The sequence below is a fragment of the Pan paniscus genome, chromosome 17 (assembly GCF_029289425.2).
Source record: "Pan paniscus chromosome 17, NHGRI_mPanPan1-v2.0_pri, whole genome shotgun sequence".
NCBI classification, from domain to species: Eukaryota; Metazoa; Chordata; class Mammalia; order Primates; family Hominidae; genus Pan; species Pan paniscus.
The window spans coordinates 44,100,798-44,120,573 of record NC_073266.2 but is presented as its reverse complement, the minus strand read 5'-3'; the positions used below and the strand labels follow the sequence as shown (position 1 = coordinate 44,120,573).

At 41.0% G+C, this 19,776-nt stretch overlaps 1 long non-coding RNA gene and 1 other non-coding gene across 6 annotated transcripts in view; one reads left to right on the top strand and one right to left on the bottom strand.

Annotated features, from left to right (window-relative positions):
- Window positions 1-1,175: 1,175 nt before the first annotated feature.
- The window catches only part of LOC117976807 (uncharacterized), a 34,739-nt gene continuing 16,138 nt past the window's right edge, over window positions 1,176-19,776 (bottom strand). For all 5 annotated transcript variants that reach the window (XR_004667576.3, XR_008621930.2, XR_008621929.2 and 2 more), the window contains 3 exons: window positions 4,302-6,631; window positions 2,512-2,766; window positions 1,176-1,483 (listed from right to left, as the gene is read on the bottom strand). This is a non-coding gene — a long non-coding RNA (uncharacterized LOC117976807). The remainder of the gene's footprint in view (window positions 1,484-2,511; window positions 2,767-4,301; window positions 6,632-19,776) is intronic.
- On the top strand, window positions 1,309-1,522 carry LOC112437831 (small nucleolar RNA U3). Its single transcript, XR_003026335.2, has one exon. It is a non-coding gene; the product is annotated as a small nucleolar RNA U3 (small nucleolar RNA).

Below are 19,776 nucleotides of genomic sequence, written 5' to 3'. Positions count from 1 at the left end.
GCTAAAAATAAAACCAATTTCATAGGCTTGATATGATAATTGAACGACAAAACATACTTGCAAATAGATAGTGTAACATCTCCAAGCAGGAAGAAAACTTGTTAAGACACCATTCTGGGAGGGTTACTATTACCCTCTGCGAGATTAGGTCCCTAGAAAATTGTCATCTTCAGTATTGTTTCCAGCATTCAGTGGTGCCCAGTTGGGGAACTGGAGAATCCCTAAGCCAGGTCTTTCCTGCCTTTCCCTGTACACTATTCTCATTTCACCATCCAAAGTATGCTTGATGTGTGTCTTTTTTGTATCCTACTCTGTGACATATCTTTTATGAAAACTTTTATTAATACTAAAGAATCATGGCCAGGCGCAGTGGCTCATGCCTGTAATCCCAGCACTTTGGGAGGCCGAGGTGGATCATTTGAGTCCAGGAGTTCGAAACCAGCCTGGCCAACATGGTGAAACCCCATCTCTACTAAAAATACAAAAGACTAGCCAGGCATGGTGGCGGGAACCTGTAATCCCAGCTACTCAGGAGGCTGAAGCAGGAGAATCACTTGAACTCAGGAGGCAGAGGTTGCAGTGAGCCAAAATCGCGCCACTGCACTCCAGCCTGGGTGACAGAGCAAGACTTTGTCTAAAACAAAACAAAACCCCCAAAAAAACCACTACAGAGTCATTAGTCTGTCTGTTGTCAGTATCCCAAAGTTCCCGTTTCACGTATAAAGTCTTCATCACATTAATTTCTAGGTAAATTTACCATCTCCCAACATGTAGTCTCTGTAAAAATACCAGCTATAGAAGTTATCTGAAAGCAGCTGACTTCTATGATTTCTGCCTATACTTTCTTTCTCTGTCTCTTCCCTCAGGGAATGCTGGAAGAGGAGACAGGCCCCAGATTTGGGCAGGAAGTAAACAGTTTTCAGGCTGAGGCCAATCTAAGCAGGAACATTCCAATATTTCTTCAGCAACGTTGTCCCAGCACTTCACTGGTTAACCTTTTATGTCCACCATTTGTGGATTTCACAACTACTTGTTAATGGTGAATATTGATCATCATCATTATCTACTGAGCTGCTACCATATCCCAGCTACTCCTTGCATGTTGTTCATTATTTTCTCAACACTCAGCATATTTGCAATATGTTATGTAATATCACAGACAAGGAAACTGAACGCAGAAATGTTTTATTTCTTGCCAAACATCACATGAAGATGAACAATGAAACCGATTTGAAACCAGGATTGTCTGATTCCAACATCTCTGGGTCTTTTTTCACTCTGATATGCTGCAATTAAAAAGCCATTTCTAAGACTGTACGTTCCGAGATCGTTTCTATAGTTGGTTGTGAGAGAAGTTTCTCTGAACTTGCAGAGCATGGGAAACCAGGAGGAGGAGGCTCAGGGTGCTCTCCACACGTGTGAAACCGGCTGTAGGTGTTGCTTTCCTGTGACTGCCATTTGCCACTGATGATCTTCTCTTCCTCTGGAAGAGTAAGAGAGGGAAGGACACAGTTTCAGTGCTTCCCATTTATAATTAATTAATTAATTAAGGGCAGGTGCAGGGGCTCACACTTGTAACCCCAGCACTGTAGGAGATTGAGCAAGGAGGATCCCCTGAGCCTGGGAGTTTGAGATCAGCCTGGGAAGCAGAGTGAGACCATGACTTAAATAAAAATTTTTTTGTGTTTTGTTTTAATTTTTACTTTTTTGAGACAGGGTCTCGCTCTGTTGCCCAGGCTGGAGTGCAGTAGCGTGATCTCAGCTCACTGCAACCTCTGCCTCTGGGTTCAAACAATTCTCATGCCTCAGCCTCCCAAGTAGCTGGGATTACAGGTGCCTGCCACCATGCCCAACTAATTTTTTTGTACTTTTAGTAGAGACGGGTTTTCACCATGTTGGTTGGCCAGGCTGGTCTCGAACTCCTGACCTCAAGTGATCCGCCCACCTCAGCCTCCCAAAGTGCTGGGATTACAGGCATGAGCCACCACGCCCGACCAAAAAAAAATTTTTTTTTTTTTCAATTAGCCAGACATTGTGGCATGTGCATGTAGTCGCAGCTACCGTGGGGGCTGAGGTGGGAGGATAGCTTGAGCCCAGGAGTTTGAAACCAGCCTGGGCAGCAAAGTGAGACCCTGCCTCAAAAATAAAAAATAAAAAAATTAAAAAGCTATTTCTTACAGATATTCATTGAGTGGAAAGCAATTTAATTTTACGTATAATAAGTTATTTCAAAAAGAATTGTAGTTATGTGTGGCAATTTTTCATAAATACCTGATACAAATCAAGATCTACCATGGTAAGTGTGCTCCAGAGATACCCTTCTTGACCAAAACAAAGCAGGGCAGGGATTGGGAGGCCTTTTGGGCTGGGCTCCAGGACACAATGACTAGAAGATGATGCAAAGTGCATGAGAGAGTAGAGAGCTACACAGTTTACACATATTAGACTCTGCACATATTAGAGTCTACACATATTAGACTCTGCAAAAGTAGTTCTTAAATGTTAGCTCACATGCACCCCAGTCACGTTACTGAGCAGATTCCTGGGCTCCAGTCCTGGGTGATTCTTGCAGGTGGTCCATTGACCAGATTAGGAGAATCATCATCCAAGGTCTCAAAGCCAAATTTAGGACGCAGAGAGAAAGAATCCTAAGTGGTTGAATGGGAAACCGATTATCCTCTTGAGCACACCTTAGATTCAAATAATTGATTGGAGAAGATCATTCCATACAAAAATCTTCTGACCTGCAGAGTTTCTACAAAAAGTCTTGAGAAAGAAAAAGAAAAACATATATTTTTGGAAAAGATTGAATTTAATTATAATTTTGCAAATTATACTGTGGGAAAGGTCAACAAAAAGAGGCATATTGCGGATGATCTTATAAAAAGAACCTTTTGTAAAGTAAACAATTACCTTCTGATTTGTCTACTCTGAACCCTTGATGTTTATTTAAATTGGATGTTCTCATAGCAGGACACACCTGATACCTGGCTTGTCTAAACACTTAGAAAGTCAAATTGTCTAGTTATCAAAGCCCAGGCTTATTTTCTAAATAAGTATGGATGGTCTTTCAGGAGTCATTTCACAGTGATGTGCAGAGAGAAAAACAAAACAAACAAACAAACAAAAAACAAATCATTGTTCCTAAGTGTGTTTTCCAGCCTATGTCTAACTTTCTAGCAGATAATGGCAATAAAAATGTTTGGGTCCAACATTGCAATATAATTTGAAATTCCTTGCTTACTGAAATCCTAGCCAAAAGGCTTTCTTTAGTTTTGTATTAAATTATCCCATTTGGTTGGCTGCCTTAATCAACTTAACCGATTATTTACCAGATCACCATTTTCCTTTGTGCAGACACCCCATCAGAGCTCAGGTGAACAATTTCTTGGCCCAGAGTGCCTTTCTTTTTCCTCAACACCAAGACTGTCTCCTGCCACACCTTTAACAGTGCTCTCCATCTGTAACCTCAGGTTCATAATGCAGCTTTGTTATTTGGTTTGTCTAAAAGCAATTAGTAGTTTCAGATTTTTATTTCCTATTTAGGGGAGAGATGATTTGGGGGAGAGTTGGGGAGGTGACTGAACAAAGCCAGTTCAACAGTTAATGCTTTAACCTTGCGTATAATTTATACAATAAACAAAGTCACATGCTTCCCTAATAATTTAGATGTAAGCAAATGTTGATTTATTCAGGAAGGCTACTGCCAGAAGCAAAGCCTGCAGCACTAAAATTTGAATTAAACTAGGACAGAAGCAGGCTAGTCTATAATAACATTTGTATAATTTTATTTTTGCCCTTGGCTCAGTTCATTTCCTCGTACAGTAGATGCATGAAATTGGTTCTTCAGCCACCTTTAGCTGATGTTCATTGATATCCGGGCAGGCAGAGAAGCAAGAGAATGCACCTTTCTAAGCTTTGTGTTTTCAATCACAAGGCTTTGACTTCCTAGGTCATTTCTGACAATGATTATCTTTCTCTGAATTGTGTTTTCGGCAAATATCTCAGAAAAGCTTCATTTAACCTAGAGATATGGTTTCCCCCCTCTTACTGTGAGGGGACTCTTAGAACTGAGACAGTTAAATAGATGCAAATGTTGTGCTGTTTTTATTCCTTTATTCAAGCCCTGGGGCATGATCTGAGTTCTCTTACTCTGCTTTCAGCAGTGAAATAAGGGCCTGAAAAATTCTTTAAATGATGGTGAAAAATAAACATTAACTTGAAACAGTGAGGAATCAACCCCCCTTTTACTATTAACCTTTGACTTAAGTAAAAACTAGGATCTACATTTTACAACTTACCACTTTTGTTAGGAACTGAGGCTCCTTTTGAGGGAGCAGTCTCAAGCTGGTAAATAATTTTGGAGAGCTTCTGAAAAGTAGATGAAGTTTTACATCCAAACATAGGGAAACTTGGTTTTTTCATAGCAGTTCCTGAAATGATGACATTGCCAACACACACAGCACACACATGGAAGCGTTCTCAACCCCCATAATCACCTGGAAATGTCTTACAATTTTTATTCTGCCTCCTCCATACTTCCATTTTAGGCAAAGTAACAGCACTTTAGAGGGTCAAAACTTCTGAAATGAATTTATTCCCTTAGTTCAGGAAATCAATTATGCTAAAAATTTTCCCTGACGTTTTATTTAAGGGGAGTTAAGAAAAAATAAAATCCTAAAAATTTAGAAATTAAAGAATTGGTATTTACACTTTATGTGCAATAATGCATTTATGCCTCACTTCTTCCAGCTGAGAAGGTAAATAGCAGCCCTAGTGTTTTGGAGGCAAACATTGTTCTGTCCTATTCTTGGTAACAAAATCTGCTCCCAGGCCTTCTCCATCCCTGTCTGATTGTGCCCTGGGGCTGTTGCAGGCAGCCAGAGGAGCCTTTCAGAAAATCCAGGCCATGTTTTGACTTCATTAGAGATTCCAAATAGAACAAGTTTTAGCCTGGCTCAGGCTTTGGTTATGAAAGTTTCCCACAGCTCTCAAAAATATACAGAATAATAAATGGCTGGGCAGAGAAATAGAAGGCAATAGTCATTCCATCAAAGGTTTCTAGTCACATCATAAACTACAATTGCAGAGCCTGAGGAGCTTATGTCACTAGGACCCAGAGATAAAATGTTTTGCCTTTGGCCCCCGAGGTCACGCACTGGGGCAAGAGCTTTGAGGTTGGGTCCTTTGTTTGCAGACTGGCAGGGGAAGGGCACTTGATCCCTGCCTAGGAACAGAAAGAATGCCTCTCTCCCCCACCCTGTGGCCCCTTGGCCTTCCCTGGGGACAGGCTGTGTGGCTCTGCGGGCATTGTGAAACCTTCTCACCCCAAGGGGTGGCTATGAAGCTTCAAATGTTTTTGGGCATTTCCAGCATAAAAGCAAAAATTGATGAGTTTCAGTGGGATAAGCTCTGAGGCTCCAAGGAAAAACCCCTAAGGCGGTGGGTATGAGGAGGAAACTTTTTATTGTCTTGCTGCAGATTTTTTCTTTCATTTTCTTTTCTTTTTCTTTTATTAAGTCAAGATGTTATATGAATGCATCACTTAAATATTACATGCAGACTTCTTAAGGAAACCATCTCCTCCCAAGTTTACAGATCAGTCTCCAGTTTGTCCATATTCCTGTTTGCCACCATTCTTCTCTCTCCCTTGTTCTGGGTTCTCCCTTTTCTTACCCCCACCTTTTTTGGGAGGAATCATAAAACCACACTTTAATGACAAACTCCAGAAAGCTAGACCTTATAAGGACCCTACATATTCACCAGCTTCCATGGAATGGCCTTCATTTTCCAGACGCTTTTGTTTTAGAAAACATATGAACTACTAGAAGTCACTCAAACAAGGAAGGATTTACATTCATTTTTTTTCCCCAAATAGTCTTTTAATATACATGTTTCTTGCTAGAAGCAGATTTTGTTGATGCTTTAATTTTTTTTAAAGCCAGTAACTAACTATAGCCTGACAATTTCTATCCCATTACGTTGATATTAGATTGGTGGGCTGTGACTTTATGACATCAAAGAAATTGATTACAACTTTTTTTATATGTGGCTCACAATGCAGCCATTGCCGTGATCCAAACATTATATGCTAACCTCGGAATCACGGAAGTGACGGGAGAAACACGCTGTGGTTAGTGATTAAAGACTGGACATAAAATTGTCTCCAAACCCATTTTTTAAAAGTCTTCGAACATGACCAAAACTGTATTAACGAGCTTTGGCTGGAAAGAACACTACAGTGTTCTCTATCTCCATTTCTCACATTTTAGTTAAACTTATAAACCCTTCCCCCAGATGGGCTTCCCCTGGTAACCATATTAAACAGAAACATTAGACAGAATCAGTAAGAAAATGTTCACATTTGTAATCCCAGCACTTTGAGAGGCCGAGGGGGGCAGATCACCTGAGGTCAGGAATTCTCAACTAGCCTGACCAACATGGAGAAACCCCATTTCTACTAAAAGAAAAAAAAAATACAAAATTAGCCAGGCATGGTGGTGCATGCCTGTAATCCCAGCTACTCAGGAGACTGAGGCAGGAGAATCACTTGAATCCGGGAGGCAGAGGTTACGGTGAGCTGAGATCGCACAATTGCACTCCAGCCTGGGCAACAAGAGCAAAACTCCGCCTAAAAAAAAAAAGAAAGAAAGAAAAAAGAAAATATTCATTCCTTTTCTTAAATGCATAAACCACCCAGAAAATATATACCTTAAAAATAAAAAAGGGGCTTAGTAAATATTTTATATTTCACTCAACTAGAATTATAATAGAAAGGGAAACTGTTTTATTAGAAAATTTACCATTTGCAGGAAGGTGTATGTGCCTATGCACTTGAGTCTTTATTAAGGCAATGGAGGAAAAATAGCCAGGAACAAGGTGAAAAGAAGTTCATTCACTGTCTCAGAAAATAAAGACCTCAGACTTTCTAAATGAAAATATACCATTAGCATCAGATACTAATCACAAGGTAATTATGTTTAAAGAGGTTCCTAAGTAAGACACACACACCCATGACACCCTGAGGCTAATCTATGCACCTAGAGACTTATTCTGCCCTTTGTTGTATGTGAGTTAGTTGTCCTTGGAGTGAATAAAAGCTGCTTTCCATGTTATTCTACCCTCCTGTAAAAAGAAAAAAAAAGTCACTTCAGAAGATACGGATAAAAATGCATCCGATTAAAAAACATTCCTCAAGGGCAATTTGGATAAAAAGTTAAGCTGGGCAACATCAAACTAGGCCCCTTCCTATAAAATACATCAAATTCAAAGAAGTTTCTTGTTTTTGTTTTCTTTTAAGTTACTAATCTTTTTAATGAATCTCAGACTCCATCAGCCAAACTGCTTTTTTAAGAACAGTTTTTACCTACGTAAAGGCAAGGATCGGTTTAACAGAAAGCACCCAAAATATTAATCACATGGTAAAATATCTTTCTATTTTTTTGTTTAAGAAAAAAACTCTGTTCAAGGAATTTCAAGTGAACAGAATTGTCCACACTGGAAAGGACAGTCCTCGTCAATCCAGGTGACTTACTGTGGGCTTATGATCCCTGAAAGTGGCCCCCAGTACCCCCCCATACCCTTGCTGGCATGAATTATAACACCAGGTCACCTCCTCAAGAAATCCCCATTGATAAGCCTCCAACAGTGTAAAATATCAGCTGTCGTGGAAATTTTTTTCAAGTATAAAGATAGTTCCTGCCCTCATTAGGCTACATTTTATTAGACTCCATGTATATCCATATCTTATACCAAGCCTATGAGCTATCCAATGTTCTATAACTCCCTTTGGAGCTATATGCTAGTCAGCACTCTTCATTCATTCATTCATTCATTCATGTAACCTCCCTTATTGAAGACCTCACAATGTGCCAGCACTGCTTCCAAGAGCTGGGAAATCAGACATGAAGGAGACAGGTAACATCCTGCTCTCGAAGAGTTTATTTTCTCCTAGGCAGAGGCATTCAATAAACCAGCAAACAAATGAAGAAAATCATTTCAGACAGTGATCAGTGAAATAAAAATAAAGGAACGTGGTCAGATAGGGTGGGCTAACGTGGACGGAAAGGCTTCACTGGGTAGGTGGAGATGTTGAGTTAAAATCTGAATGTCAAGAAAGAGCCAGTTGTTGAGAAGCTAGGAAAATGAATTCTGCTTGTTTTTTAGTAAAGACTGATTTACTCACATTATTGCATGGATTGTACAACCTCACAAGCAGTATCACAGACAACTCACAGGATTCCAGGCAGAAATTCAAAACCCAGGCATAGTAAGAACACTTAGCTTTTATTTGCCAGCAGGACAACCCCGGGCATTATTGCTCAGCTGAGGGCATATTTAATTACCAAATGCTCTGCAAATGTCTTCCAAATTGTATAGATAAAGCCATCTAAATTGCTGACTTTCAAGAGGATATATTTCTTCCTTTATCATAGAAATGCCCGTATTCTCTGACAAATTTGCATTTCCAATGATTCACCATTCATTTCAAATTCATTTTAATTTACAATTATTTTCTTAAATTCTTCTAAACAACTGGGAATCTGTAAAGTGCATTTGCTTTATTTCATTAGATAACTAACTTCATTGCTACCTGAGCAGTTCTTTGCTTCAGAAAAACATGCAGCACTCCTGCTATTTCACTGTACAGGCAGCATACTCACCATGCCAGCCAGATTTAGAAATGATTGCTTTTGCTTGTGGATTACAAGAAAAGACTTCATATCATATATTAATTTTTAAAATGTTTTCTTAAGCCCCATTTTAGCCTTTACAGCAAACCCAGAGGCCAAGTAAAAATGAATGGTTATAATATGGTTTTGTTTAAAGGCACGAAAGTGAGCCATAGCCTTTTCCCATGTCACATCTGGACACTTCCATTATGGTCACTTAGGTGTCTGATGGTTTGTCAGAAAGCTAGCCATAACTTAGGTGGAAAACTGGACTCCATTAAAAAAACATTAAAAGCTGAGAGGGAGGCAAGTTGATGTGGCATGGCTCCCAGCACTAAGAAAGCAAGAGTGCATGGTGAAGCTTGGAAATAGAAAGTGATGTCCTCATAAAAACATGGCTCTAGGCTGCTGTGCCACTAGAAATTCTTCTGTCAGTTTAGAATATTTCGCTTTAAGGGATTTCGACTTTCAAATGTATCTTTGGATGCAAAATAGACTGCACAGGAGGAGATAGCATAGAAGAAGGGAAAGAAGCGTTTGCTCCCAATTATGATCACCTTACGTGAAACTGAAAATTTCTTTTCTTCCAGATAGAATATTTGATTAGAAAGGGGGCAAGTAGATTAGATGAGCTACCTTGCTGACATCAAGTGATCCTCTGGCCTCCATAACTAGAAAATGTTGCTGATAACTGATAGAGCTAAACAATATTAAAAGCTTCAGCACTACTGGTTATCAGGGGAACCTTTCAGCCTAATTGGAAAGCTCAAAGCTTCAGGCGTCTGAAATTTTTTGGTCTGGGGCTCTTCTACAGCATTCCAATGCAGTATATCCAATCAATAATGTGATGCTATGCACAATACCATCACGAGGCTTATTAACTCCCCTGAGTTTTGTATTTGACTTGTTAAACTGTAAAAAGAGTTGGAGAAAACAAACAGAAAAGAAATATCTTGGTCCCTAGCTGCCAAAATATAAAACAAATATACAAACTCCAGTGCTCAAAGAAAACTGAAAAGGGCAAAATGGAAAATATATACAGATGTACTTTCATGCACGAAACATGAGCATCTTGGATGACTTCTCTTAGTGTGATCCCTCCTGTGTTTTAGGCAAAGGGGGCATCCATCCAAGAAATTCATTTATGATGATGTAGGTTCAACTCTAAAACCTATGGACATGAGGCTTTTTTCCACAGCAGACTGTGGTACTTTTCAGCCCACCCTGGCTACAAGCAGTGGTTGTAGCTGCAGCAATTAGGGGCGGGCATCCCAAGGAAGTTCAGTATAGTCGGTTCCTCAGAGTGACAGCTGTCTGCATTTGGGATACTTCACAATTTTCTTAACCAATCTCCTTGCACAGAACTAAACAGCAGAATCTTCACACTCTGGTGACTCTGACAGAGTACACTTGATTCAGATGTTTGTGAAATTGTCTGCTCCAGAGAACTTCCACTGAAATCATCAGGGAGGTTTCGACAGCAACAACCAGAAAAAGTTCTTCATTTTGTTTTGAATTTTCCTTTTCCCCCAAAAGTTCACCAAGCTGCCTCCATAAGAGGTGTGAAAGGGAACATAGGTGGTACTAACAACTGAGTGAAAGGTAAGGAGCAGAAGTTGGAGTTCAGATCAAATCTAGCACCTGCTCCTGCCCTATGATGGGAAACAACAACCTCTGGAAACACAAGGCACAAGCCTCTTCTCTGTGCCTGAGTTAAGAGATACACAGACCTAAATTTGAACCTAAAGACATATATTTACTCACATTTTAATATTTCTGAAGTCATACTGCAGCCCACATGCGCTGTCAGCCAGCAGCAGTCAGCCTTAGTTGTCATTGCCTATACACGGGCATGAAACTGTGCAATGGCTAGGAAGAGAATCCTGGAGATGAGTGGGGACATCTCTTAGGAAATACTACATCACCAATGCTCTTGATGGCAAAGAGGGTGATCCTGTGCAGCCAAACATGAACTTGATGACTCCAAGTTGGAAAATAATTCAGATGAGTCAGACTCAGAATCTGAAGTTTTGTAAATACCTTAACTAATTTATTTCATGTATACTTTCCTTATTACATACGCACAAGAGATGTATATGAGAGAAATCCATGCCAAAATAAGTTTAAAATCTTTTTCAGGGTCTCACTCTGTCACCCAGGCTGGAGTGCAGTGGCTCAATCTTGGCTCACTGCAACCTCCACTTCCTGGGCTCAAACAATCCTCCCACCTCAGCCTCCTGAGTACTGAGACTACAGGCGTGCACCGCCGTGCCTGGCTAATTTTTTTTTGTATTTTTGTAGAGACAGGGTTTCGCCACGTTGCCCTGGCTGGTTTCAAACCCCTGGGCTCAAGTGATCCGCCCACCTCTGCCTCCCAAAGTGCTAGGATTACAGGCGTGAGCCACTGAGCCTAGCCAAGAAACTCTTCCAATAGGTATACAATAAAAATTCTAAGGAATAAAACAATTACTGTGGTATAGTTGTGGTGGTATATCTTTCTTTCTTCACGGTACATAAAATCAATACAACCGGTGACATCTAAAATTCAATGAAATATAGCATTTTTGTGACCTGGAAGAGTTTACCTAGCTGCTCTGAGCTTCAGATTTGTCTCCTAGAAAAAGAGAATAATAACCCCAACCTCTCAGAGAGATGGGGGCTGACAGAGCCAGCTCAGATAGAGTTCACAGAAGTCTATGTCCAACATTGTCTGTTCCCAGTCAATAGTAGTAGCTACTCTCCTCTTGTCATTTATGTATTTCAGCCTGGATACAATGCAAATACCACAAACATACTCGATTACTTATCACGGTGTACTTTACTTTGTTAGACTCACCAGCCATGCACCAAGTGGACAAAAAAGCACAAAGAGGGCCTTGATGACTAGTGTATTTTTTTGGTGATCATCAATGAAGCAGATAAAGTGAAATGAAATGATTGTTTGAATCCAGTGTTCTAATGGTAGAATAATTGTGACATCAAAACAGATTTTTTTAAATGCCACTCCAGTGGAATAGAAATGAATACATCAATCTCAAAGTGGGTAGAGAAAATTGTTTTTTTTTTAAAGGAAAACTTTGACAATCAAAGAATGAGCCAACTAAAATGCCAAATTGTGTTTAAGTCAAAAGATTAGATGATAGTTATTTTTCTCTGATTCCAACAAACAGGAAAAGGGGAATATGCAAATAAGCAAACGCAACCTAAACTAAAATTAGCTTTTATTTTTACTTCTTTTTTTCCTTTTAGAAAATCCAGTATTAAGTGGTTGTTTCCTTTTAAAATAATAGAGAAACAGAGCCAATGGGCTTCCAGTTTCCATTTTCATTCTGTCTTAGTATTTTCCTCCACAAATCGTCACCATAATACTGTAGATATCTCCTTTCTGCTTTGTAAGGTCACAGTTGGTAGAGTCATATACAGAAAAGAACAAGTTAGCCCCCTTATGCCTTAACAAATGTGCAACCATGCTCTTTTAAAAGACTAGATGGCTCTCCAGAGCGACAGAAGGACATCAAAGTAGAGAATATGAAGACAAGCTAACAATCATTAATGTATTCTTAGAGGCATGGCCTCTATTAAAATGATGGGATTACAATTTATGACCAAATTGTAATCCCTTAATTTTAGGTCAATGTACACCCCAAACAAACAAAAACACAAACTGTTTTTAATGCATAGGGCAGGAAAGATAAGATAGAATATAACACCAAAAGAAAATAATTCTGCATGATGGAGCCCCCTGGAAGAGTGAACTGAATAAGTAAGCAGGTGGACATCAGCCTTCACCTGAAGTGCCCTTCTTCCTTCAGTCCACTAACCTAGGCATTTGGTGTTGCTGTTGCAGTTGTAGGATATTTATGAGGCCCATTATTTCATGCTGTCTGCTGTTGTGTACTTTTGCAAATAAATATTTTGCATGTCCCAAAATAAGCTCACAGGTGGAGATGGCAGCACATCCAGAGCCAAGAACAGGCCCGTAAACTGACATGCCATGGCTTTGAGCTCCCATGACAGCACAGCTGCTGCTGGAGTTAAGACAGAGTGTTCCCTGTGCCTCTGCCCCTCTCTGCTAACCCAGTCCCACATTTTTAGATAAATATAGCTGAATAGAATCTATTCAGAGAAGGTAGGGCAAAATGGTACAGACTTTGGGCTCTCACAACCCCACCAAACCTGCTGTCTTTAAGGACACCAGTGACTTAGTAGCCAAATCTTTTGGACAGTTTTTAGCATCTTTCTTTTCCTCTCTTGACCACTTTCTTAAAATCCTCTCCTTTCCGGAGGGCTTCAGGACACCATCCTCTCTTGGGATTCTTCTTCACAGAAGCTATGGTCTCTGCCTCTTGTGTTTCTCTTCTTCTTCTTCTTCTTCTTCTTCTTCTTCTTCTTCTTCTTCTTCTTCTTCTTCTTCTTCTTCTTCTCCTCCTTCTTCTTCTTCTTCTTCCTCTTCCTCTTCCTTCTCCTCCTCCTCTTCTTTTTATTCATCTTCTTTTTGTTGTTGTTTTTAGAGACAGGGTCTCACTCTGTTGCCCAGGCTGGAGTGCAGTGGTGCAATCACGGCTGATTGCAGCCTAGAACTCTTGGGCGTAAGCGATTCTCCTGCCTCAGCCTCACGAGTAGCTGGGACTACAGGTGTGCATCACTATGCCCAGCTAACTTTTTTTTCTATTTTTTGTAGAGATGGGTTCTCATTATGTTGCCCAGGCTTGTCTTGAACTCTGGGCCACAATTGATCCTCCCACCTCAGTCTCCCAACATGCTAGGATTACAGGTGTGAGCCACTGCACCCGGCCTTGGGTTCCTTTTGACACCCCTTGAATGCTGGTTTTCCCCAGGACCTTCCCACTCAAGCTGTTGTTCAAGAGCCAGCAGCATGGATACCACCTGGAGGCTTGTCAGAAATCCTAGTGCTGGGGGGAGGGGGAAGGGATAGCATTAGGTGATATACCTAATGCTAAACGACAAGTTAATGGGTGCAGCACACCAACATGGCACATGTATACATATGTAACAAACCTGCACATTGTGCACATGTACTCTAAAACTTAAAGTATAATAATAATAATAATAATAATAAAAAGGAATCCTAGTGCTCAGGATAATGCTTTGAGAGCAAATCTACCTCCCAACATCTGCAATCTGACTCTACCTTTCTCTCCCCACTGTGACTATCTTGGTCTATGACCTGATCATCCCTCATCTGTAGTATTAATCAGTCACTTAACTGATCTTTCTTACTCCATTCTCTCCTCTTCCATCAATTTTTTAATACAAATTTTATCATGTCTGGGGCAAGTTGAATAAGACCCCTAAAAAATATTTACATTCTATCCCTGGAACTTGTGTTACCTTACATGGAAAAAATCGACTTTGCATGTGTGATTAAGTCAAGAATCTTGAGATGAGATTATCCTGGATTACCCAGGTGGACTCGGTGGACTCTGAAGGGGTCTTATAAAAGAAAGGCAGGAAGATCCGAGTGAATAGTTGGAGATGTGACAATAAAAGCAAGAAGCTGGAGTGATTTAGAAGCAAGAAGCTGTAGTGATTTGAGGAAGGGGCCATAAGCCAAGGAATGCAGATGGCCTATAGAAACTGTAAAAGGAAGCAAGGCAATGGATTCTTCTCTAGAGCCTCCAGAAGGAACATAGCCCTGCTGACAGTCTGATTTTTAGACTTCTGACCTCCAGAGCAGTAAAATAAAAAATGTTCACCGGGATCACTTGAGGCCAGGAATTTGAGACCAGCCTGAGCAACATAGTGAGACACTGTCTCTACCAAAAAAAAAAAAAAAAAAATTAGCTGGGCCTAGTTGTGTACACCTGTAGTCCCAGTTACTCAAGAGGGCTAAGGCAGGAAGATTGCTTGAGCCCAGGAGTTTGAGGCTGCAGTAGGCTATGATCATGCTACTGGACTCTACCCTGAGTGACAGAATGAAGCCCTGTCTCAAAAACAAAAGGAAGGATCTCCTTAAAAAGGAGTTTAAGGCTGGATGCGGTGGCTCATGCCTGTAATCCCAGCAGGCAAATCATTTGAGGTCAGGCATTCGAGACCAGCCTGGCTAACATGGCAAAACCCCGTCTCTATTAAAAATACAAAAATCAGCCAGGCGTGGTGGTATGTGCATGTAATCCCGGCTACTCAGGAGGCTGAGACATGAGAATCACTTGAACCCAGGAGGCAGAGGTTGCAGTGAGCCGAGATTGTGCCACAGCATCCCAACCTGGGTGACAGAGAAAGACTGTCTCCAAAAAAAAAAAAAAAAAAAAAAAAAAAAAAGGATTTTAAGATGGAATAATCATAGCATTGTCCTCCTTGGGTTACTTGATTATAGGTCAAGACAAGATAATCCATCCTAAGTGCTTGGCACCACACCAGAAACATAGTAATTGCTCAATACTTTTAGTTGTTAACTACACTTTATTAGCATTCAATTAAAAATTGTTAACATTTATTAAGCCTTTATTATATTCTAAGTATTGTTAAGTGTTTTACATGTAGGCATTTATTTAATACTCACAACTACCCTCTCAAGTAGATACAATTATTGTCATCTCAATGATGAGGAAACTGAGGCACAGGGGTTACATGGCTTGCCCAAAGTCAAACATTAAGCAACAGAGCTGAGATTCAAACCCAAGCAGCCTGACTCCAAGTCCTGTACATGTAATCACTGTGCTACATATTTCGTTGATTCTAGAATGCATATTTTTTCAGTCAATGATTATCATAGTTTAATTGGCTGGTTTCTTTTTTCCTGTGGAACATTGTATGAGTCCGTTCTCATGCTGCTAATAAAAGACATACCTGGGACTGGGTAATGTATAAAGGAAAAGAGGTTTAATGGATTCATAGTTCCACATGGCTGGGGAGGCCTCACAATCATGGTGGAAGGCGAATGAGGAGAAAAGGCACATCTTACATGGCAGCAGGCAAGAGAACGTGTGCAGGGAAACTCCCCTTTATAAAACCATCAGATCTTGTGAGACTTATTCACTGTCACAAGACCAGCAGAGGAAAACCCACCCCCATGATTCAATTACCTCCCTCAGTCCCTCCCACAACATCTGGGGATTATGGGAACTACAATTCAAAATGAGATTTGGGTGGGGACGTAGCCAAACCATATCAGACATAAAATAATGTTACGTCTTACAGTTGATGGCATCTTAAATTCCATGGTGTAGAATGTGCTGCTTAATGACACAGTCAAGGTGGAAAAGCTCTGGCTCCTATGACATTTTCACTCTCACTTCCCTTCCAATCTCAATCCAGAAGAGTGATTCTGATGATAGGGAGTAGATGAACAGACAGAAAGATGGAAAGTGCAAGACTTTTCAGGAAACTGAAACTTTCTTTTGTTGTTAGGAGAAGGCCAGGGCTAGGAGTCTTACTCTTACATTCACTTGGACAGGGTGGGAGCCTTGAGGGACAGGGCTAGGTCAGATGCAGCCTAAACGGGAGCCACTTGTCTCTCTCCTCACCCAGAAAGTGTGGATGTGCGGGATTCCCAGAGTGTGTTCACAGATGGGGGTGAAATGCTGGCCAAAGTTCATAGCAACAAAGGCCCAGAAACAAATTAATAGAGTAAGATTCTGTGTATAACCCTGAGGGGAAAACTCTTCCTTAATTAGAGATCAATTCATACAATAGGACCAGAGCTCAAAGAAGCTTCCTTCTACTAGTGTCTCTGATCAAGCTTACACTTAAGCCAATACAGAATTAAGTTTAGCAAGAGATATGTAAACAGAACCATTCCTGTTTTATGATAGGAAAATTCATATTCGAAATCCCTGTTTGTTCCTTTTCCAGCGGTCCTTAGGTCCCTACCCTAAGAGACTTGGAATGGGGAACATCCTGAGACTGTAATTCAGGTCTTATATCTATACACCTCAAAGCCCCTTGTGGGCCTTTCTCCAGGTATTTGTGGACCAACTGTAAGAATGAATGAATGGATGTAATGAACAACAATATTCTCAGAGTCCCAGAAGTCTAGGATAGGAGATGGTTTAGAGGAGGCTGCTTGGGGTCAGGAGGTCTGGAAACAAGAGTAGGGACATCTGGTTGGCTTTTAGGGAATTAGGAGCAAGGTCATGTTCACAACTACATTACATATTGTACTGGACCCAAGTGTTAAGTGCAAAATCTCCAGAATGTTCTTAGGCCCTAAGAACTCCAAAGAAGTCCTAAATATTTTAAATATATTTTGGGCTTTTTTTTTTTTTTTTTTTTGAGACAGAGTCTTGCTCTGTCATCCAGGCTAAAAAGCAAGTGGCACGATTTCAGCTCATTGCAACCTCCACCTCCCAGGTTCAAACAATTCTCCTGCCTCAGCCTCCTGAGTAGCTGAGATTACAGGCATGTACCACCACATCTGGCTAATTTTTGTATTTTTGGTAAAGATGGGGTTTCACCGTGTTGGCCAGGCTGGTCTCAAATTCCAGAACCTCAAATGATCCGCCAACCTCGGTCTCCCAAACTGCTGGGGTTACAGGCATGAGCCACTGCACCTGGCCTTTAAAATATTTTGGACAGACAGAAAGATGGAAAGAAACTTGCTGGCTGATACAGGGCCGAGCTATTCTGCTGGACTGAAAAGTAGTGAAACAAGAATGACATCTGTAAAGACTCAGAGTCACAAGCAGAGGTTGGTTTTGAAGCTTACCTTGAGGACTTAAAGAGGAAGTGAAGCCTGGGTGCAGTGGATGGGGAGAGATGATTAGGAAGGTAAGGGGGAAGAGGGTCTGGCACGGTGGCTCACACCTGTAATCCCAGCACTTTGGGAGGCCAAGGCAGGTGGGTCGCTTGAGCCCAGGAGTTTAAGGACAGCCTGGGCAAAATAGTGAAATCCCATCTCTACAAAAAATTGCAAAAATTAGCCAGGAGTTGGTGGTGTGCACCATGTAGTCTCAGCTACCTGGAAGGCTGAGGTAGGAGGATGGTTTGAGCCCAGAAGGTTGAGGCTGCAGTGAGCTATGATGGTGCCACTGCATTCCAGCTCTGGGCAACTGACCAAGACCCTGTCTCAAAAAAACAAATAAAATAAAAATAAAATAAATTTTAAAAAACATCAAAAAAAGATAAGGGGAAAGAGAGCCTAAGAGTGATGAAGGCACCTTCACTTCTAGTTGAAAGGAAAGCAAGAACAACTGTCATGAAGAAGAGGAAGAGGAATGAAAGGATACAAAGGAAGGGAGGGAGGGAAGGAGGAAGGGAGGACTCCCACAGAGTAAGACTCACCAAGAAGCCCAAAAGTAGTCACGTACTGTGACTTTCACTACCGAGGAACAAGCACCCTGAAGCCCCTCTACTCCTTTCCCCAAACCTCAACAACCCAAGCTGTATGTGTCTTATTGGGGAAATAACTTACAAAAATGAAAAAGCCCTTAGGTTTCAAATCCCAAACACCCAAAAGATTTTAAAAAGAAATATGCATACATCTAGTCACTGAGTAATAACTCGAGTTGCTAACACAATAACTGTAATTAGAACAACAAAGATTCTCTCAGGTTTTGCCTATGAAACATACTAGGTGCAATCGGGGGAGGTGATATGTTGATGCTTTATAAGCAACCCAGACTTAAATGCAACTTGGGTGAGTGTCTACTAGTGAGGAGAAGAGAATTCATTTTGTCTTATGTAACAGGGAGTGTCTGAGTATGAGAGCTGTATTGGGCAGCTAGATCGCCCCACAAACTGGGTTTGATATTATAATTGGGGGTGACTCCCAAGAGAAAGTCCGCAGCAGTGAACTTGAGGAAAACGAGCATACTCCAGGAATAAGAAGAAAATGGTTAATAGCAAGCTGAAGGGTAAAGAAAAGCTCAACCCTCAGAATCAGCTGGAGGCAGTTCAGACACCATGTGGAGGTGCACAAGGTCTGAATGCCTCTGAGCACAAAACCAAAGCCTGAAAAGAGGAGGTAAATTAAAGACTGTTCAACAGAAAGTGTGTGGATTTTTGAAAGCAGCCTTTAAAAACTGCACACTTTATCAGAAACTAATGAAACAGAAGAGTCCTCTCCCTCTTCTCCCCTACTCCCTTTACCATCACTAATCAAAAGAACTGAAAAATAAAAGATCATGAAAATTTGAAGCAGGGAAAAAATGAGACAGACAGGGAGGGGTTGGTGAGGAGAAGAGAATTCTACATTTGAAGATAGAATCCTACAGGTGAGACTGGGGGCAAGAGTTTCCAATTACAGGGAAGGGTGAAAATGGCAGAGAAGATATGAAATATCTTATTTGTGTTTGTTCTGTACCGAAAATGAGGATCTTCCTACCCCAAGGACAATTTTTACAGAAAGCAAAATGTACTGTGAGAGACGATGGAATCTCTCTACATGTTCACAGAGCAGCCCAAACAGGGCTGTTCCAACCACCACTGACAGCTGATGGCATGCCCTGACCCCCACACTGCAGCTATGAGGAGCCCAGCAATGACTCTCATGGGTCCTCCACCCACCCCCAACTAAAGCAATCACCGTGAACCCAACCAAAGCATGAACACAAACACCCAGAGAGGCATCTCTCTTTTTTTTTTTTTAAGTAGAGACCAGGTCTTGCTATGTTGCCCAAGCTAGCCACGAACTCCTAGACTCAAGCAATCCTCCTGTTGGCCTCCCAAAATGCTAGCATTACAGGTGCAAGCCACTGCACCTGACTGCGTCTCCATTTTTAATCAGAAGCTACTACAGTTCTCCTGCCTCCAATTTTTCTTCCCCTTGCTGGGTCTATCCATGTTCTGCTCACTGATAAGTCTGGAAAAACTTGACTTTCTCTGCCCTTTCTACCACCCCAGGGAGGCCTTGGACTATCTCTGAGGTTATTGCTCAACCTTCAGTGACCCACCTCAGCACCTCACCCCCATCTCACACTCTTCAATGTGAATATTCTCTTCCATTCCCACAAATCCATGGTCACAGACTTGGATTACATGGTCCATTTTCCCTCTGCTCTGCCCTTCTGTGAGCTACAAAGGTTTGCATACCACCTGGTATTGTTCTCTGATTATTTCCTATATAAAACATTTCATTGGCTAAAACTATTCTATTTCTGATTTGTACTTGGGAAGTAAAATGCTAATAAACACTTAATGGGTT